The sequence below is a fragment of the Stegodyphus dumicola genome, chromosome 5 (genome assembly GCF_044657685.1).
Source record: "Stegodyphus dumicola isolate Sdum_Otavi_A_Nest chromosome 5, ASM4465768v1".
Classification (NCBI taxonomy): Eukaryota; Metazoa; Arthropoda; class Arachnida; order Araneae; family Eresidae; genus Stegodyphus; species Stegodyphus dumicola.
This window is the reverse complement of record NC_140772.1, coordinates 63,606,033-63,629,100: the sequence shown is the minus strand read 5'-3', so window position 1 is coordinate 63,629,100 and position 23,068 is coordinate 63,606,033. Positions and strand designations below refer to the sequence as shown.

Below are 23,068 nucleotides of genomic sequence, written 5' to 3'. Positions count from 1 at the left end.
GCGGAAAAAAAAGGGGGGGACAGTTTATATCTCCCATTCTACTGGGCCGATTGATAAAATTCAACTTGCGTTTTTCATGTCTCGAAAGCGCAACTTATGATATGTATTGGATTTATATATAACATTGTTCAGGTATATTGACACAAAATCGGACTTTTCATGAAATAACATACTAATTTTTTTTCCGTATTTCCATTCTACGACTCAAATTACGCCAAACTAGCCAGTTTTGTTAAAATCGTACAAGTAGTTTTTAAAAAACTAGCTCTCAAAATTTTAACTCCTTAATGTTAATTGAGTTTGGTATATATTCATCAATCTCTCTCTCTCTCTTTTTTTTTTAATTAAACTTATATGATTCTTTCTTTCACATTTCGAAATTCAGGTTCATTTCAAATAAAATTCACCCATTTTTTATGATTCATTTTAAGTTTGTATTTTAAAATAATTTCATAAATTTTCCAAAAACAATTTTGAATTATAATCTATAAAAGTTTTACCCCTAAGTATACCTACAAAAAATTACACTTTATTATTCAAAATTTCCAAAGATACACAAGAGTTTATATTTTTTAAATATAAATATAGCGCGTTTTGAAAGATTTTAGATATTTTGTTGAACTGACAACTGGAAGTGGGGAGTTATATATTGTTACGAAATGTACAGGCACGGTAAGATGGCTTCCCCACAAAGCAGTTTTAGGGTTGCCATAAAATGGGGAGAGAAAACAGGGTTGCCACATTTGGCGATAAATCGCGAAATTGGCGATATGCCGTGGACGGATGGAGAACCTTCTGGAACGAATTCTTGCCGGTTTAGCCCAGAATGTTCTCGAACACAGCCCGAAAACTATATATACCCTGCTGATTCGCAGTCAGTCAGTGTGTGTCTCTCATCGATTGTGTGTGCCTCGTCTAGAGTGCGAGTTAGTATCGAGTTGGTGTCTCGTCTAGCGAGTCAATCCCTGCGGAGTCGATCGAGTCGACAGCCGGGCAGCGAGTGCCGAGTGGGTCGTCGAGTGCACCGAAGGAGTCTGTTAGTGTATCGCGGTTAATGCATCGTCGAAAGAGCGTGTTGAGCTCCGGAAACGACTGAATCGAAGAGTCGGGAGTTGTGCTTGTGTGTCGTCGAATGCATCGCGAGTTGTAGCGTGGAGAGTCTCGAGAGTACGTGGAGTTCCGAGAACGACTAAGTAGGGTCGGAAGCTGTACTCCGCAAAGCAGAGTCTGGTGCTTTGCAGGAATCTGTCTCGCAGTTCGTCGACGACTGTAAAACGTGTTTTGGAGCTGTCCTGACAATACTGGCAAATAAAGTTTGTTTCGATACTCCAACAAGTGTCATCGTTTTTCACTGCAAATCCACAAAAACCCCTTACGAACGTGAAGGACGAAAATAATGCAACAACTAGTGTCAGAAAAGAAAATAACGCAACAATATTGTAATATTAATATTAACTGGCTGATTTGTACCTTCTAAATAGGACGATATTGCTCTTGCTGGTGTTATTTTGAATTTCCATAATTTACACCAGAGATTTATGTAGTTAATTCTAAAATGTAAATTTTCTATGGCATGTTTCTATGGTTTGCGTGAAGGTGACATAATAATGGTATCGTCAGCATATTTGGCTGTTTTACACAAAAGTGGTTCTGGGAGATCATTTATGTACAAATTAAAAAAAGTCGGTGCAAGTACCGATCCTTGAGCTTTTAACAACAGTCACAGATCACAGATCATCCTTCGCGTAAAAGGCACGCGGCCTGTTGAGGCCTTGATCAGTCTATATTTCTTAAGTTCATAATGGCATAAATATGAGAAAAAAAATCCGAACAAGCTGAAAGTCTTAAAAGCACTGGGTTTGGTCAACACATGGCGTCGTACTTATGAGATATAAGTACGACGCCATGCGTTGACTTGCGTAAAATCTTCAGTAATGAATATCTTTGGAGTGATGTTCATGTGGCGCCATCTGATGCCTTGGGATAAAGCAATGGCATAACTTTGAAGAAGTACATTTTCTTTGAGATAGTTTCTTGAGACAAATTGTATTTGGTATAAATATAGTGAAGAGCATAAAATAAGTTGCAAAAAGAGAAACAATTTTATACAGGTATACGTGAGTAAACAATTCTATCGTGACTCGAACCGGTTATGGAAAGTTTCCAATTGTTTGTCTTATTTACTACGTCGTAGAGCTGTCGCATACAGAATATAATACACTATATACAAACACAGTCCACAAAGCCTGCTATATCAGATACAAAAATCTTCTTTGCAAGGTTTAACAACAGTTCAAGAACAGGCCCTTATATACATCTGCTGGATGCGCAGTTCCAGTGCGCTGGAAATCGCATTATTCATTCTTTGGACACCAAATTTTAATCATTTGCATATTTTGTCAAAACATTTATGCATACGAAATTTCAAAGCAATCGGAGGATTTCTTCTTTGTGCGTCGACTTTTTTTTTTTTTTTTTTTTTTTTTTTTTTTTGTTATAGAATGTATCTTGTCTAACTAAATCTATCTGGAATACACTCTAATACACGAGGTTGATATCTCTCCAAAACTTTTTTCATGAAACTATACGCCATTCTTCAACATGTAACCAAACAACCACCACGACGAAATACAACCACACTCCTTACAAAAGTTTCCACGTAAAAAGGGTTGCCATACAAACAAAATCTCTCAAAAATCTCAACTAAACCACCCAAAATAAAATATCGCTACATTTGGAGACTACATGTATCACGGGCCATATATGACATCATAGCCCTAAAATAAAACTTTCCTATCACTTTGTAGAGATATTAGGTTGATTGAAAGCAAGACAGATGAAAAATGAGCAGCTCCATCGCCGGGAATCGAACCACGGACCTCGGGAATACGCGTCCAGGGTGCAGACCACTACACCATGAAGGGTCTCTAAGAAAGCGGGAGAAATACCTTACAACTTAAATAGTTGTATACGAAATGATTATTTAATAAATTGTGATAAATTGCGAGTAAGGAAAGTGCACTCAAAAGATAATGAAATCTAAAAAATCCTTGGAATAGGCAGAAATATCATTTTTGTTGTAAAACATTTTATAGCCTCGAAATTTCACAACAAATTAATAAAATAGAGAGCAAAATGATTCTTCTTACCTTGTATCCAGGGCAGCATCAAGCGAGATCATACCTAATTAACTTGTAATCCAAAAATAGGTGTAGACGGAAATTGTAAAATCACAAAACACATTCTTTATTAATACACGAAAATCGATAAAAATTCGTTAGTATTCCAAATACATATTGAAAAAGGGGTTATATTATAGAGAGTGTCATATCATTGTCCTTTCCTGAAAGAGTGAGAAAAGTAAGTGTAAAGGATAAGCGAGTTACACGGTTAATTCTTTTACAGCGTTTCCACTTCATACAGTTTATCACGCTATTGGCGACAGTCCATCACTATATGCATACCAATATTCCTACTTGATGGGCAGGATCGCCATTTGCAGCGATTCTCGAAGTTTCTCGAACACAGGCTTGCCTAGTGGTTTGTTGAGTAGATCGCAGTCATGTCGGAGCTTCTGCAGTAGTCTAGGCTCAGGATCCCGTTTTGATGAAGTTCACGCAAGTAGTGGTATTTCACGTCTATACGTTTTGTACTGGAGCCATTTTTCTCCGTTTGTGATAGTTTGATGCATGACTTGTTGTCTTCATAGAGAGTATTCGGCAGATTTTGTTTTAGTCCTAGATCTTTAAGCAAATTTAACAGCCATTGTGCTTCTTGTGCTGTATTAGCTGCTGCAATATATTCTGCTTCAGTTGAAGATAGTGCAATGCATTTTCGCCTTTTGCTGCTCTATGAAATGCAGTTATTTCCTAGTTTGAATATGTATCCGCTAATGGATTTTCTTGTTGTTCTGTCATTTGCCCAATCTGCATCCGAATATACAGTTAGTACAGGTTCTTGAATTCTGTTAAAGACCAACTTAAAGTCTTTAGTTGTATGCAAGTATCGAATGACTTTCTTGACAGCATTCCAATCTGTGTTCCGAGGTTTTTCATTTCTTCGACTCAGTAGATTGACTGCACATGCTATATCTGGTCTGCTGATGGTTGCAATATATAATAATGCCCCTACTGCTTGCCTATATTCTGTATTATCCTCTAAAAGATCATCTTCAGCTTCTAGTTTGCAGTAATTTGTTTCCATTGGCGTATATTTTGGTTTTTTGTTCTGAAGTCCAAACTTTTGAACTATTTCTTCGATTTTATTCTTTTGGTTTATGGTAAAGTTCCATCCTTAAATCTTTCAATGTTTATGCCGAGGTAGTAGGTGACTTCTCCTAGGTTTTCGATTTCGAATTTAGCGTTAAATTGTTGGATATTTTCCATTACATCTTCTTCTCTTTCACTTCCTATAAGCATATCATCTACATATAATATTATATGCGTGAATTTTCCATTGACGTTTTTGAAAACAAGCATGGGTCTGCTTTACTTTGTTTAAATGACATGTTTAGAAGTATTTTTCCAATTTTCAGATTCCAAGCTCTAGCGGCTTGTTTTAAACCATATATAGATTTCTTCAGTTTGCAAACTTTATTTTCATTTCCAGCTTTTGAGTATCCTTCGGGTTGAGTCATGTAAATTTCTTCTTCTAGTTCTCCATGAAGGAAAGCTGTTTTGACATCGATATGTCTGACAGACATTTTTATACGAAGCTGCACATAGGAAAGCTCGTAGCGTTGTGTATTTTACTACAGGAGCAAAGGTTTCATCATAGTCAGATCCAAACTTCTGGCTAAATCCTTTTGCGACTAATCTGGCTTTGTATCTTTCAATTTTTCCTTCTGCATTGAGCTTTGTCTTGAAAGACCATTAGCATTCTATTGGTTTTCTTCCTTTTGGTAAATCAACTAATTCCCAAGTGTTGTTTCCTTCTAGTGAATTAATTTCTTCTCTAACAGCTGTTAGCCATTTTCTTTTTTCATTTTCTTCCAAACTTTGAATTTCCTTCCAGGTTTTGGGTTCGAGGGAGATTGGATAATTGGCTTGGAATCCGTAGCGATCAGGAGGTTTACCTTTTGTGAGTCTGTTCGATCTTCTGAGTTTCAAAGGTTCTTCTTCGTGTTCTGATATTTCTTCCTCTTCGGGTCGTTCTATTTTGATTTCTTCCCGTTCTGAGCTTTCTTCCTTAGAATTTTCTTCATCCTGGTTTAAATAGATGCTTACAGGCTCGTCAGTTCCAGTGTCTTCAATAAATCGTACAGATCGACTTATTATAATTTTGTCTCCAGGAATTAAAATTCTATAGCCTTTACTTCTGCTATCGTAGCCGACGAGTATTCCTTCTATAGCAGTATCATCCAGTTTACCTCTTTTAGATTTATGGATGTAAGCAAAAGCCTTGCACCCGAAAGTCCTCAGATGAGAGAGGTTGCGTTTCTTGTTATTCCATAATTTGTATGGAGTTTTTGCATTTGGTTTTGTAGGCATACGATTCTGTAAATAATTTGCAGTCAGCACTGCTTCTGCCCAGTATCTGTGAAGTTGACCTGAGTCAGCTAAAAGACATCTTGTCATCTCCATCAAAGACATATTTTTGCGTTCACTGACCCCATTTTGTGCTGGACAATACGGTACAGTAAGCTGGTGATTTATACCATGTTTTATAAGATATTCTTCAAGTTCCATACTTGTGTACTCACCACCGTTATCACTTCTTAGCCTTTCTACCTTTCTCCCGAATTTATTGTTTGTAAGAGCAATAAATTGTTTTAGTTTAGAAATTACTTCATTTTTCTTTTTCATTAGATAAATCATTGTGAACCTGCTGTCTGTAATCATCAATAAAAGTTACGAAGTATAGGTATTCACTGACAGACGGTGTTTGTACTGGTCGTAAAATATCAGTGTGAACGAGTTCTAGCGGTTTAGATGCTTTGAATTTCGATTCTTTGGGATACGGAAAATCAGTTAAATTACATTTTATGCACTGAATGCATTTGGTATCATGTTTACAATTATCTAGTTTAATTCCTTCAGCGAGTTCTTTGTTTACAAGTTGCTTGATTGCGTCATTGTTCCTGTGACCAAGGCGTCTATGCGAAAGTTAAACACAGTTCTCATTTTTGCACTGAAATGCTACATGAGCTGATGGTTTATTATTCCTGTCTATTGGTTTAATTTGGTAAAGATTGTTAATTGCATGACATTCTAGAATAATCTGATCTCCCTTCATGATAATTCATTTATTTCCTTTAAACAGAACCGAAAGTCCTTTTTCCGTTATTTTCTTAACTGAGATTAAATTCGTTTCTGATTCAGGAACGTATAAAATTTCCGATAAGAGAACTTCAGTTCTTTTTTGTTTAGCATTTAATGTTTTAAAACGGACAGTTGCTATCGCCGTTGATTTAATACATTGCCCTTTCGCAGTTACAATATCTGACGGATTTATGGGTTTACATTCCGTGAAATATTTCTTATTATTTACCAGGTGATTACTTGCTCCGCTGTTGAAAATAAAACTCTCGGATGATTGATGTACGGTGTAGTTAGTAGACAGAGTGACGCTGTCACATCTGGATTCGATTTCCGGTGTTTTAATTTTTGTTTGTTGTTGATTCATCGCAAGGTTAGTCACATTATTTGCTTGGCGTGTTTTAGAATCCGCGTATGTTTTCTTTGAGTTTTGGCGCGGTTTATTTTTGTATTTCGATTTCAGATGATAACACTCTGATCTAAAGTGGTTATTGTTATGACAATATGAGAAAACTTTTCTCTCTTTGTCTTGTTTTGAAATGAGGCTTTAAATGCCTTTGAATCTGATGAATTATTTTCAATTCTCTTGTTAAATTCATCATTAATTTCCCTTTTAAGAATTCTGGATTCAGTTCCGATTCTGCTCTGGCTTCAAGAGCCGTAAGGAGCGTATCATAAAAACTAGGCATTGAACAAAGCAAAAGTGCCGAAACGTGTTCGTCTTTCATGTTCTCACCTATTGATTTGAGTTTATCGACTAACTCCAGTAATTTATTTATATGTGTTTGCATACTTCCGTCTACTTTAAGCTTCAAACTGTAAAGCTTTCGCAAAAGAAATAGTTTACTTGAAAGATTAGAGCTTTCATGTACCTGCCTGAGTTTTTCCCAGGTGGCTTTAGCAGTAGTTTCATGTTTAATGTGAATTACTTGGCTGTCTTCGATAAATAAGTTTATCATCGCGCGACATTGCCGATCCCGCTTACTCCATTGTTCTGTAATGGGGCTTTGAGGTACATCTGCGATTACATCGTAGAGATCCTCCTTTATTAGTAGCATTTGCATTTTAAATTACCATGTTGAGTAATTGCTGGAATTCAGTTTTGCAATTTGTATTTGACTTGAATTCAACATTTTTGTATAGTCGAAAAATTTAATTTTCGGTTTTCATATGAAACTACAGTTTAGCTTTTACAGTCTTTTATTATTATTATTATTATTATTATTTAATTAAGCTATGATCTTTTCATCAGTCTCATAATCTTTTGTTGTGAAACATTTTATAGCCTCGAAATTTCACAACAAATTAATAAAATAGAGAGCAAAATGATTCTTCTTACCTTGTATCCAGCGCAGCATCAAGCGAGATCATACCTAATTAACAAGTAATCCAAAAATAGGTGTAGAGGAAATTGTAAAATCACAAAACACATTCTTTATTAATACATGAAAATCGATAAAAATTCGTTAGTATTCCAAATACATATTGAAAAAGGGGTTATATTATAAAGAGTGTCATATCACTGTCCTTTCCTGAAAGAGTGAGGAAAGTTAGTGTAAAGGATAAGCGAGTTACACGGTTAATTCTTTTACAGCGTTTCCACTTCATACAGTTTATCACGCTATTGGCGACAGTCCATCACTATATGCATACCAATATTCCTACTTGATGGGCAGGATCGCCATTTGCAGCGATTCTCGAAGTTTCTCGAACACAGGCTTGCCTAGTGGTTTGTTGAGTAGATCGCAGTCATGTCGGAGCTTCTGCAGTAGTCTAGGCTCAGGATCCCGTTTTGATGAAGTTCACGCAAGTAGTGGTATTCACAGTTAACTCTTTTGCAGTGTTTTCAGTTCATACAGTTTATCACGCTATTGGCGACAGTCCATCACTATATGAATACCAACAATTTTTAAAGGCCTTTAATGCTATACATATGCATTTAGATTTCGAACTATTTCTTAATAATTTTCTGTATATAGTAAATTACAGATATCATCTTTATTACTTTAAAACAAAAGTTTAAGAATGGAGAGGTATTGCATTATAAATTTAACACATTCTTGCTGGAAAAAACATGCATGGAACAGCTTAGAAACACGTACAGTCGGTCACCAAAGTATTCGAACACCGGTACCCATTCCGAAAATACATTTTTTTTCAGTTAGAAACAAAAGGGTAGCTCAAATCAATCTTGGTTAGGAAAAACAAAATGATAGCTCAAATGAATCTTGGTTAAAACTATATGTTTTGATTAAAAAAGTCTCTCTATCAGCTTAAATGCGTCTCCTTTTTCATACTTCCGTACTTGAATGCGTTACGACAAGTTTCGAAAAAATTGCTCTCGATACGTCAATAGAGTAGGAATCTGGAGTTTGAATGAGTTTGCTAGATATTGTGAATATCTTTGGCTATTAGTAGTTACAGTGTCTTCATTACAAATTCCAATGAAGTGTTTTCCGTATTGATCTTCCTCACTATTAAAAACCACTTAGAAATGGAATTCAGCACGGTTCAACTTTTCTAATAAACTCTGTCTTCAAACTTGTCATGAACAATCTATATATCATCATAACATTGGGTAAAATACAAACGTGTAAAGGAAGAAATATTTTTTTTATAGTTGGGAAAAAAAATATTTTTAGAGCTTGGGGGGAAAAAAAGTCCGGAGATCCATTATTCTTTCCCCATTATGGGGAAGCTTTTATTCAGTTTGGAGGACCATGTTGTATTGAATCTTCAACAACATTCCGTAGTGATCTGAAGTGGAACTCGAAGGGTTTACATACGTAGATAAAGATGAGTTCATTCTTTAAGAAATGGTAACTTCTCAGGAAAGACTATAAATGGTATCGGTAGTAGTGTAATCTTTGTAGTGTTCACTTTCAAAAAACACAGTAAAGCACCTTTTAAGCATAATTACTGCTCTATTATATAATATGAAATAAAGGAAACAAAAGATAAAAAAAATGTTAATAATTTTACTGGTAATCTCATGGTGAAAGCAGGTCCAACAATTATACTTCAATCATATGGCTATGACTAATGCTCAGTCCACATTAAATAATCCAAGGGCTCGGCTACTACGGAGAAACATCTTAATGGACTTGCGGACCGTCTTTCCACTTCTATTCTATCTCAGAATATCCGCTTCTCTGGAACGCGTCTCATCTCCAGCACTTCCAACTCTCGTCTGTAGCTTTTCAAGCTGAGCTACACCAAAGAATCTCTAAGGAGAAGAATGAAAGCTTCCATAGATACAATGTAAACCTGTTTCGCCTCTGCGCCGCTGTACCGAAGAGCCACGGCTATGCAGTGAAACACCAGCGCAGGGTGAAATTTAAACAGCGCAGTTCGAGGAGATAGTAAATTTTTTACTTTGAAATAACTCAAAATGTTTCATTTTCATACATTTCTGGAGTTTTATGAGCAAAATATGTTAGTTGGAATTTTGGGGCGAATTATAGAAATCCTGTCTAGTTTTTACTTTCAATTTAAACAGCGAGCCGTACGAAGACAAAATTTAAATGAAATAAATTTCTTAATTCTTTTCTTCTGTAAACTTAAAAAGGGGGGAAAACACATGCCATACAAAACGTAATAAATTTTTATGGATCCATAGTTAAAATTTTACAGTGAAATTTTAAAAGCAAAATTTGCAATAACTAAAACAGAAAAAAATATTTAAAGACAATTAAAGGCACCCCTAAATAAACTGAAAACACTGATATACATTAAAATTATTCGACAACAACTTTAAAAACAAATTACCCTGAAAACGTTTAGACAATTATTTGGAATGACCATTGTGGAAACCAAGAGCAAAGTTTTCACCCAATAGCCAAAACCATTTCACTTACAGCATTACATTTAAAAAGTCTTTAAAAGAATTTCACATAGCTAAAACCAAGTACCTCTGACTACAACAACAAAGAACGTTTTCGAACGACGTGGTAAAAGATTGCTAACATGGCCGACGGCATGCTGCATTCTTTGATGCTGCTTTGTTGCCTCCTGATGTTATTTCGCACATGCGCAGTGAGGTACGGAGGGTGGATAGCTTTGGAATGGTTTGCCCCTTTAAAGTAAGCTTCAGGGATATACATAATGTGTCTCTTCGGTCTGACGGAGCCACATTTGCCCCGGGGAACCTTTACTTCTTCTCCTTAGAGATTCTTTGGCTACACTACGTCACGGCTCTGCTAAGTTGTAGTAGAAGTAAATGGTGTGGAAGGATCTACTGCTACATCTTTTACGTTTATTCGTAAAGAGTTAAGAATAGAGGATCTTTGTGATTTTTATTGCCGCCTATCTAGGGCATTTTATGATAAACAGGAACATCTGAACAATCCTGTGGTTGTTAACTATTGTTATGATACTAGGGACCCCAATTTCAGAAAACGCCCAAGGGCGATCCTAAATGTTAGTAATATGTAATTTTGTATATGTGTTATGCAAATTGTTGCTCAGATTCTTTATTGTATATTGTTCTTTTTTCCTCCTGATTGCATTTTGTTTTTACTAGTGGCACTAAGGCGTCGCACTTCGTATTTTGTTTCTCTTGTGTGTACATGTATTCTTCTGTGAAATAGTTGTTAAAAAAATAGTTAATTATGTATGGATTAGTAATTAGGTACTTAAGGGAAAAAATATGTATTTAACTATTAGCAATTATGAATTTAAACTCTTACTCATTTAATTATTTAGCACATTCAGTTATATTTCTCATAATTCGAAACTTTTATCATGTTATTCGATGAGGGGTAGGGCTATGGCGACCAGGCACCCTGGTGGTTAAGCACCGCAGTTCAATGTATGATCTTTTAAGTTTCAACCATTTTCTTTTTCACTTCAGAGAATTCTTTTCGACATCAGTGATGTTGATTGCAATATTTTTGGCTAAGCTATAAAATTCTCATTAGGATTCCAAAACCAGAAAATCGTTCATAGGATTTATTATAATGTATTTTTATTCTTTTCTTGTATACTTTGGTAAAACAGTAAAATCTCTAAACACAAAATTTATGAACTTACTTTTGAGTACAAATAAAGTAAAATTAAATAAGAATGATAGTACATGAAGCTTTGAAACAAATAAAGCAAAATTAAGCGAGATCTGATATATATATATATTTAATTTTACGAGAAATTTTAGGTAGTGGTTTTTAAAATTATAACATTAGAAGACGATCATTTATTTGATCATATGATCATTAATTATTAACATCATAAGATAATTATTTATTTTAATAATTCATAAAATTCAGAGCATAAACTTTTCTCAGTGTAATGAAAATAAATAAATAAAATCAGGAAGCACTCAGATTTTACATTACGCTCAAAGGGACGTTTTTTAACGCTTTGTGTGTTACCTCTGTTTATTGAATATCATGTTCTTCGCACGTAAACCACACAAAATTCAATTCAACAGCAGTATGGTAAAATATTTGAAAACAGCATATATTTAGAATTTCCGCGCTGGAGATAAAAATGTTATTTTCCGTATAGTGTTGCCATTGCTCGCTTTGAACTCGTTGAGTTTCCTAATCAAAAACTCGTTAAAGTTTTACAAAATATGAAATGGATTAAAACAAATTTGAAATTCGGCTGCTGTTCGTGTAGAGGATTACGTTATTCAAAATTTGATGACTCTAGGTACCGTCATTTTTTCACAGGGCGAGAAACAAACATGTATTCATGCAGATCATTCATATATTAAATTTAATGTTAATATGTACTAAGTTAATATGTAAATTTCATGATTTGAGAACAATTTGAAACAATTCTCCCTTTATCAGAAACATCTAACTCGGATCGTAATGCAGTATATCTTTTACATTTTATTTGTTTTGCTTATCACTTTAAACAATACCGTTGATGTTTAGAATTTGTAAGGGACTGACCTTTCCAATACCGGAGAAGTGTTCATATGTTTGTCCATATAATCTTTTACATTTCAGTTATTTTCATTTTTGCTTCAAACAACACCGTTGAAGTTTAGAAGTTGTAAGGGACTGACCTTCCAGTGACGATTCCAATACCAGAAAAATGTTCAGAAGATTCATTAGAATGTAATCTTTTAGAAATTTCAGCTGTTTTGCTTTTTAATTTAAACAACACCGTTGATGTTTTAGAAGTTGTAAGGGACTGACTTTTCCAGTGACGATTTCAATACCAGCAAATAGTTCATAGGATTCATTAGAATGTAATCTTTTATAAATTCCAGCTGTTTTTGCTTTTCACTTCACCGTTGAGGTTTAGAAGTTGTAAGGGATCTATAAAAATGTTTTCCAAAACCCGAAATCGTTCATAGGTTTGACCGTATAAATCGTTTTACATTAAAGTTGTTTTCCTTGTCAACTGAAATAACACCTTTGAGGTTTAGAAGTTGTAATGCACCTATAAAATTTCCCACTATGTTTCCATTGAAAAAAAATCATTTATTATAGTGTCACAAAAGCAATGTAATACTTTTTAAATTTTCAAGTGTTTCGTTTTTCACTTCAAAGAATTCTTTTTTGAGATCGCTGGAACATCTCTTCTTCATGATGCGGAAATTCTTCGTGATTGGAGGAGAGACCATGTCGTGTTGCATCTTCAATAGCACGCATTGATCTGAACTAAAACCCGGAAGGTTTATATCGGTAAGAGATGGCAAGTTCATTCTTAAAACAAATGGTAGAAAGTTTTATCGGTTGGAGAAATCTCTCAGAGAATATCTGAATCAGAATTTAAAAAAAAAAAAAAAACTTTTTGTTAATTTTAATGATGTACTCAGATATCATTAAAATTAACTCTTCCCTTTTTCCACTTTGAGACGACACATTTCTAAAAATAGATGATGAGTCATCATGGACATCGAAAAGGAACTCTTTCTTTTTCCGTCTTAAGACAACATTGTATGACTCATGCTTCTAAAAATAGATGATGAGTTCTTGGAGATGACGTCTCAAAAGAAAAAAAGAAAAGAGTTAATTTTGATGACGTCTGAGACATCATTAAAATTAACAAAAAGATTTTTAAAAATTCTGATTCAGACATTCTTTGAGTGATTTCTCCAGCCGATTAGATATTAAAAATTTGTCAAGAATGAACACATCATCGTTAGCTATATAAGCATTTCGAGTTTCACTTCAGATCATCTTTGTAAATGGTTTCAGTTGTTTCATTTCAAAGAATACTTTTCCACACGGTTGATGTTACAACTTTGGGGTACTTATTATGTATTTTATTTGGAAACCTTATGGTGTTAAAGTAAAAGGGGGTCGTTGTAAGTTGGTAGTAGTTATGCATTTCATGACTCCCTTGGAAACCTTACGGTGTTAACGTAAAAGCGAATCGTTGTAATTTGGCAGTAGTTATTATGTATTTTATGACTCCCTTGAAATCTTAAGGTGTTAACGTAAAAGGGAGTTGCAAAGATAATTTTCTGAGAGATGTTACAAATTTTTAAAGAATGAAATCATCATTACCTATAAAAACATTTCGAGTTTCACTTTCAATCACTGCGTGCTGTTGAGCATCCAATACAACATGGATCCCCATAATAGAAAAAACTCCTCACTAAAGGTCTTTTTTAAACATTCTTTTTCGATACTGTTGATCTTTTGGATAACCTCCTTATGCTAGAAATTATGAATAAATTGAACTGTAATGTATCAGTAGTAAACACAATCTGTTATACATTTTATTTCCAAAGAATTTTTTTTGAGGTCTAGTCTAATACCAGAATAGGTTCGATTGTAATGTTTCAGGAGTCATTTACCTTTCAGTTCTTTCTGTTCCCATTTCAAAAAATTCTTTTTCAACGCTGTTGATGTTCATGGTAATATACTCTGATCATCGTATCGTCTTCTAAATAGCTGCGGACATTTTTTCAGAATGGAGTTTCTTCGAACTCATTTCTTGGAAATTTGGTAAAGAATAGAACGCAGAGCTACTTATCAGCCCCTCTATAATGGAAAAGCATTCCATGAGACGTTCGAGAAGGTATAAATGACATGGTAGAAGATTCAATAGAGAAGGCACAGAAAAGACACACTGTATGTCTTAATCTAAAAGGTACTAAGGTATTGAGATGAGGTACATATATTACACAATATATATATATATATATATATATATATATTATACATTTTCAAATTTCTAAGAAAATATTTTCCAGCCGATTCCAAAATGACCCTTCTTTACAGCCTTCTGAAAGAAGACACATTGGTTTGTGTCTTCCCATGGAACTATGTGAATATATAGCTTTCATAATTTTAGGACAAGTTTTATGGTTCATTACGATGTGTTAATAGATTAACCTACCAGTGTATCAGTCATCTTTTTTATATTTAACATATTCCCTTTTCCACTTCAAAGTATTCTCTTCGCACATTTAGATATTTAGCTAGCCCCAATTAACGATGTGTTCATAGGTTTAACTATAATGTCTACTATTTTACATTTCAAAATTTTCCTTTTCCCTTCAAAGTATTCTTTTCAATACCGTTCGTGAAGAAACGCAGACGTTTCAGTGATCCTGATGGAAGGACCTTGGGGTGTTGCATCTTCAAGAGCACACAGTGATCTGATCTCTGAAGTGAAACTCAGAACGTTTACATATAGAGAGATGATTACATTCTTAACGACAACTTATTCTTCAAGTTTCTAAAAGTAAATTGTATGACTCATAATCTATTTTTAGTAACGTGTTGTCTCAAAATGAGAAAGGAAAGATTTCGAGCACACACACACAAAAAAAAGGGTTTTTTTTTTTTTTTTTTTTTTTTTTTTTTAATTTTGATTCATATATTTTCTCTCAGCTCTGACAAAACATTTTTCCAGCCTACTCGATCGATGAGTCGTTACAAATTTTTTAAAGAATGAGATTATCTCTATAAAGCGTATAGTTTCAGATTTCTAAGAAAATATCTTCTAGCGACTCTCCTTAACACCTTTTTGAAAGAAGACACTTGTGTCTTAACCGATACGTATTTTAAAATTTTTAAGAAAATATTTTCCAGCTGAATCCAAAACGACCCTCCTTAACACCTTGCCGAAAGAAGACACATTGGTTTGTGTCTTCCCATGGAACTATATTCATATATAGTTTTTATGATTTGAGGACCAGTTTAAACAATTCGCCCTTCATCGAAATTTTTATACATTTTCAATTTTTTTTCCGTTTCACTTCAAAGAAATTATTTTCCACATCGTTGATGTCTTAATTTTCAATTCCAATAAAAAAAAAAAAAAAAAAAAGCAATAACAACCAATCAAAAGAAATTTCAATACCAGAAATGACGATTACCTTACGTGGTCAAAATTTTCATAGTCATTCCAACAATTGTTCATACCTTTGGACATTCGTGGCTATGCAAAAACATTACCGTGGATCCAAGTGTTATTTCAATGTTCGAAGTACTGAACTACCTATTTTATGCATAGAGTCACATGTTAGGATGAAATAGATTCAGCGAGTTTCCGATAACTCTTTCAACTGAACTCTCAAATCATTCCAATAACGTGACACGACTTACCTTTCAATTCTTTTCCTTTTTACTTCAAAACAAATTCTTTTCAACACCATTGATGTTTCAGATACTTCAATTATAATGTGTTAGTAGATTTAATTATAACGTATCAGTAGCAAATCTCATTTCAACGCTTTGCTTCAACAAAAAATTCATTTTCGAAGAAGCTGATTGTAATAATATTTTTAGTCCAATTCCAGAAAAAGTAGGTTGGCGACTATATCAGCCATCATTTCAATTCATTCATTTTCATTTCAAGGTATTCTTTTCAACACCAGTTATCAGGTTCAGTGTTCCGTCTTACTTTCTTTGGGAACATGCAAGGACCTGACTCGGAACAGGGAGCTTACTAAAGCTATATTCAATAACTGTGGGAAGTAGACAAGATACACAGGAAGGGTATACAAACCCTTTATTTTTCACTCTTTACAATAATTTCCGTACTTCGGAATACAGAGACCAACTACTTGTGGTCTGAACGTAAGAATGTAAAAATATAACTAAACTCTAACTTAAATTTGGAATAATCAACAAGGGCCTACGTGTAAGATTGGCCGGATATTAACAGGAAGCCGTATGTAGTACAGGGAACTGTTAACACTACAATACGTTTAAAATTATCACGAGGATTAAACCTCTGGCTTTGAAGACAACCAGCAACCGAGTAAAACTGCAATGGCAAGCGGCCCGCTCCTAATCACTCCTTCCTCTCTCTTGCTTGGCAAAAAGCCACAACTTAAGTACTTGGCGTTCGCAAGACAAATTTGCATAAATAAGTTAAAGCTTTTAATTCTGGCCGGAAGTAGAAAATAAGAAGTGATAGTAAAGATTTAAAATAAAATAAACGTTAGTAAAACTTAAGATCCTTACATACTTCCCGCCAGAGTTAATTAGTTTGAAACTGAGGTCTAAAATGACCTTGTTGAAAACTTTTAGCTCTAGAATCTAACGCGAGGCCAATCTTTTACAAACATTTCTCACTAGAAACTAGAAATTTAAAAAAAAAAAAAAAATTCTTTTTACAATAGCAGCTCCATGGACACCCAATTTTTCATCTGTACTGCATCTAAAGAGGAGCTTTTATTCAAATCTGGTTCCTTCCAGAGATCTGGAAGGAAAACTAGTTTAATGAAATGTTACACAATGAAATGGCAAGTAACATGCATATTTATATTTCTCTTAACATTCTTATTTCATTCATGACTATTTTAATTATCTCTCCCCGTGCTCTCTGACATGTGTTGTAAAAGAACACCAAACACGAATGTGTTTATGTATACGTGCTCAACACTGCCTCCTACAATCAAAACACTAACGTGTTAAAATTCAACATGACAAGACCTCGTAACACACCCTATCTTCAACTCTAAACCCTGAGGTACTATTCTGAAAGTGGCTAACTCTGAAGTGTAGCGTCAGAGAGCCTAACTACATTCATTCAACCTTTAACACACCATAATTTGGTATATATATAATATATACCAAAACATATTCACCATAATTTGGTCTTTTTACAGTCACACGAATAATTTTTTTTTTTTTTCATTACTTTCACTTTTACCATATCATAGTATTTCTTAACATTTAAAATAACAGTTCACGTTGTATATAAGAACATATTTACATGCCGTTAATTTTACGCATTTTAAAACATGCATTAGTAGTACATTGTTTACTTCTATTCTTTTCCAAGCAAGTGCCAATTCCTCTACATTGAAATACTACATTTCAAAAAGTCTTTCAGACTAAAACTTCTTTCTTGCCAGAATGTTTTAAATAAAATTTATACAATAACTTTTACAATATTTAAGTATTTACACATTCCTATTATACATCAACTTTAGTTTTACGCACGAGTAATTGAAAAACATAATACCAAAATCGGTAACAACTCATTTCTCGCCTTTTTGGCGATAAAGGTAGACCTCACATGAGGTAAAACTTCTTGAAATCTGCCACTTGCAGTAAGAATGAAAGATTAACTTAAGTTTGCAAAGTAACATAAAATTTTACTTATCTTTGTGATATTCGGACATTCTTTTCTGAGCCCAGTCCTAGAAGGTAGCGCAGATTCTGGTTTGATTTATCCTCCTTCTTGTGCGGGCTCGCCCTTCAGTGCCTTCCTCTAGAAGCTTTCTTTTTCCTCCAGTTCGGTCACCCTTGAATACCTTCTTTTTCGCCTCTGCCTGTGGTCTTGGCCGTTTGATGGCAGCTGGTCTTGGCGGAACCGGGACACTTCTTTCGCGTTCCTGCTTGGACCTCGTTGCTGGCCGTTCAAATTTTCCTTGCAACTTTTCCTCCGCCCTGGTGGCCCTTCCGCAGTTCGGCGACATTTGCTGCGGAGAGTCCTGTCCGATGAGTTGATCTTCCGTTTGGGAGCCGGGTTATAGTTGCCGTTATTTCTCCTGGCTTTCTTTGCATTTGTCGTACTTCTCCCTTCTTCATTCTGGGGGTGTTCGTGAGCTCTCTTTTCTGGACGGTGGAACGGCTTCTTTTTCTTGTTACCTTCAATTTTCCAGCGGGAAAACTTTCTTTTCAATTGCTCCTGCCTCCTAATGGCTTGTCCTTGTGCTTGACGTTGTTCCACCTCTGGAGCTTGTGCCTGCCGTGTCTGCCATGCCGGATCCTGCAAAAGATCTTTGAAAATTTGCATTTTATTACGATCATAGTAGGGTTTTATTTGATCAATGTTTGCGGAGCATGTTTCACCATTCCTGGCTTTTAACACCACTACAGCGTGAGTTATTTTTTCTATGACATATGGTCCTTCAAATCGTGGAAAAAATTTGGCAGTTTTATCTTCTGGTGCTGAAGAAAGTGAATGCTTAATTTTTAACACTTCATCCCCTACTTTATAAGTTACTCCCCGTCATTTCAAATCATAATAAAGTTTCTGTTTTCTCTGTGCTACTTCAGTATTCTTTTTTGCTTCTTTAATTAATTTTTCTATATCACCCATTTTAAATTCTGGGGCTCTTTGTTGCACATAAAATAATTTATCTAACGGCGTTATAATCTTTCTGCCTAAAAATAACTCAGCAGGAGTTTTGCCCGTTGTATCATGTTTTGCGGTCCTAAGGGCGAAAACAGATTCATTGACATAGTTATCCCAGCTTTTATGAAAATTTTTAACATAACTACGGATAATTTTCACTATATTTCTATTGACCCGTTCCGCTATATTTGATTGCGGCCGATACGGGACCATTTTTAAATGACGTATGCCCAGTTTTTGGCACATGTCTTCAAATACATTACTTACAAATTGAGGACCATTATCCGATATAACTTTTAGGGGCGCTCCGCATTTTAAAATATATTTATTTAAAATAGAATCAGTAACTAATTTCGAGGAGGCTCGTTTTAAGGGAACAATTTCGGTCCACTTACTAAAATGATCAACCATAACAAGGAGATAGCGACTTTTATTTAACTGACTTTTTGGGAAAGGGCCCAATAAATCGATGCCAATTATTTCATTTGGAAATTCGGATTTAATACTATTTAGAAACCCGGCCGAGCGGAAATTAATATAATTAACTGCTTGACATGTTGAGCAGGACTGGACATACGCCCTTGTTAACTTTTGCAGTTCAAAAAAATAGACTGCCTCGCGTACGCGTTGTAGAGTTTTCGAATACCAGCATGAGAAGCTAAAGGGCTGTCATGCAACTCCTGCAGGATATTTAATCTAAGACTAGCTGGAATAACAGGTCGAAATTCGTTGTTGGAATTTGTAGTTTTTGTATTAAATAATAGACCATCTATTAGTTCGTAATGGGCCGCCCTATTTCTTATCGCCACAATATCTTGGTGGCTAAAATTTTTAGGATCCTTTAAATACTCATAAATGCTTCCAAACTCAGGATCCTTACCCAGTTCGGTTATTACAGTTTCTCGGGAATTTATTGTACATGCTGTGAGCATTGCCATTTTTACAGTATCACCTTCTTCATTTTTTTAAATTCTGGATAGGGCATCTGCTACGATATTTTCCTTTCTGGGGGTATGCTTGATTACCAGATTATATTCTTGTAGCTTGAGTGCCCATCTTATTAACCTCGGGGATAAGTTTTTCCCTGAGTACAATCTAGTTACCGCCGCATGATCAGAGTACACTGTTATTGGCGCCTTTCCAAAATAGACTCGGAACTTTTGTACTGCTAACAAAACTGCAAGTGCTTCTCTCTCGGTCGCGGAATAGTTTCTTTGTGTTTGATTTAAAGTTCGGCTAAAAAATGCCACGGGCTGCTGATTTTGTGAAAGTACCGCTCCTACCGCATAATCCGAAGCATCCGCTGAAATTTCTAAATTCTCATCCTTTTCAGGAAATTTCAACACAGGGGCTTGCGTTAATGCTTGCTTTAATTTTTCGAACGCACTATTGGCTTCGGCCGTCCACGAGAATCTTCCTTTTTTCCTTTTTAATTTTAACAATGGTTCAGCAATAGCTGCAAAATCTTTTATAAAGGACCTATAATATGAACAAAGTCCTAGAAAAGAAGAGAGCTTCTTCGCCGTGTTTGGAGTCGGATACTTTTGTACAGCAATTATTTTTGATTCGTCTGTCTCGATTCCTTTCTGAGATATTTTGTAACCTAAATATTTTAATTCAGGGGCTGCAAATTTGCACTTTTCGACATTAACTTTTAGACCGGCTTCATGTAATAAAGAAAACACCTGTCTTAAATCCTGTACATGTTGGTCGAGATTATCACTAGTAATAATGATATCGTCCAAATAGATAAATGTGGACTTTCCAAGAACAGGCCTTAACACAATGTCCATACATCGCTGAAATGTTGCCGGTGCCCCTGAAAGGCCAAACGGCATACGCAGAAATGCATAAGTGCCAGACGTGGTTATAAAAGCAGTCTTAGGCACGTCCTCAGGCCTAATCCCTATTTGAAAATAACCAGTCGTTAAGTCTAAAGTTGTCATATATTTGGTCGATGTTATGTTCCTTAGAATTTCTTCAATAATAGGTAACGGATATACCGGATATTTAGTTATGGAGTTTAATTTACGGTAGTCAATAGCGAATCGCCACATTTTTGGATGTGTCAATGGATAGTCATTATTTTTCTTACATAAAACCACCGGGCTAGCATAACTACTTGAGATGGGCGTTATGATCTTTTTACGTAGCATATCGGTGATATGCCATTCTATAATTTTTTCCTTATTCTTATCATACCGGTATGGTTTTTGACGAACTGGCATTGAATCTCCGGTGTCAATCTATTCCTAAGATAATATGTGCTTGCAGATTCTTTACTATGAAAAACATAACCTTTACTTGTTCGCTCTTGATACGGATGTATAGCGGTAATTTACCTATGCACTTATATCTTTTTTTCTTTGCTCAGCTAACACTGTCGTATTATCCGAATTATATATGCGATATTTACGAAAATACTTCCTAAAAAAATCTTCTGCCACACAGGAACACTGCGCGCCTGTATCCAGGAGTGCGGTAGCTGGGATATTATTCACCAACACTTCAATCTTCGGAAGAGTCAAATTTTTCACCATTACTGTATTTAACTTGAAGGAAGAGGGGTTTTCTTGGCCTTCGGATTTCCTCACCCTCCAGTCAGCAGAAATCCGTTTTAGTTTAAATCATTTTTCATTTCCATGCTTTCCTTCTTTTTCCACTGGTCTTGAGACTTTTTTCCTGGATTGCTATTGAACTGTCGACGTTCGCCGGCTGTTTTTGAATGCTCGGGTTTCCTTGCCCATTGATTCGCTTTGCTTCCGTAGCCGTGTGCTTGAGTTTGCTGTAGTCTTGGCGCACCAAATTGGTTTCGCTGTTGATATTGGCGTCTTCTTTCAATGTCCGCCGTTCTTCTACTTTCAAACTGGATTGCTAGCTCAAATAATTTTTCCAGTGTAGTCGGATTCCTTAATTCAATAAAGTCTTGCACTTAGGGAAGTAACCTCGGCAAAATCACTTGAATTATCTCAGGATCCGGACGGTTTCCATACAAGAGTTTGAAGACGTGAATTTTTCTTAAATTTGAGAGATTTTCGATTCTTTGCTGATATATGCTGAAAAGTTCCTTTTCTAATTTCGCACGATCCCTTACGACAGGGAAGGCTTTTACTAAGGCAGTCTTGAAATTTTCGTAAGTATAGGTGGGACTTCCTGCTTGACCCAAGAGACTTCTGCCTATACATTTGAACCAGTTAAGCGCTTGGCCCCTCAAAGCGCTGGTAGCTAAGGTAACTTTTTGAAACTCGTGCACGGGGTAGAGCATGAAATGGTCATCCAATTTTTCCAAAAAACTGGTTACCGGTGAGTTTCCATTAAATGTTGCTTCTGGTTTCATCGAAGCGCGCATGGTCTGGACGATGTAACCAAATCCTTCCAGGGCGGCAGCTGGCATTTCTGGATTCTGAGCCGCTTCTGCAGGCAGCACAGGTTCTTCTTGAAACTCGGCCATGATTATTCTTCTTCGTTGGGCGCCACTATCAGGTTCAATGTTCCGTCTTACTTTCTTTGGGAACATGCAAGGACCTGACTCGGAACAGGGAGCTTACCAAAGCTATGGTTAATAACTGTGGGAAGTAGACAAGATACACAGGAAGGGTATACAAACCCTTTATTTTTCACTCTTTACAATAATTTCCGTACTTCGGAATACAGAGACCAACTACTTGTGGTCTGAACGTAAGAATATAAAAATATAACTAAACTCTAACTTAAATTTGGAATAATCAACAAGGGCCTACGTGTAAGATTGGCCGGATATTAACAGGAAGCCGTATGTAGTACAGAGAACTGTTAACACTACAATACGTTTAAAATTATCACGAGGATTAAACCTCTGGCCTGGAAGGCAAACAGCAACCGAGTAAAACTTCTGAGGCAAGCGGCCTGCTTCGACTAACTCCTTCCTCTCTCTCGCTTGGCGAAAAGCCACAACTTAAGTACTTGGCGTTCGCCAGACAAATTTTGCATAAATAAGTTAACGCTTTTAATTCTGGCCGGAAGTAGAAAATAAGAAGTGATAGTAAAGATTTAAAATAAAATAAACGTTAGTAAAACTTAAGATCCTTACACAGTTATGATCTAACTCCAGAAAAATTGTTAATAAGTTGAAGTATAATATATCAGTCAATCATTTCAATTCATTCATTTTCACTTCTAAGTATTCTTTTCAACACAGTTCATGATCCAAACTCCAGAAAATTTAATAATAGGTTGTAGTATAATGTGTCAATCATCTTTTCAGTTTATTCATTTTCATTTCAAAGTATTGTTTTCAACACCGTTCATGAAGAAATGGAGGC

General features: G+C 35.4%; 1 pseudogene; it reads right to left on the bottom strand.

Moving 5' to 3' along the window:
• Window positions 1-3,849: 3,849 nt before the first annotated feature.
• Window positions 3,850-4,203, bottom strand: LOC118198830 (uncharacterized; annotated as a pseudogene).
• Between the last annotated feature and the right edge of the window lie 18,865 nt (window positions 4,204-23,068).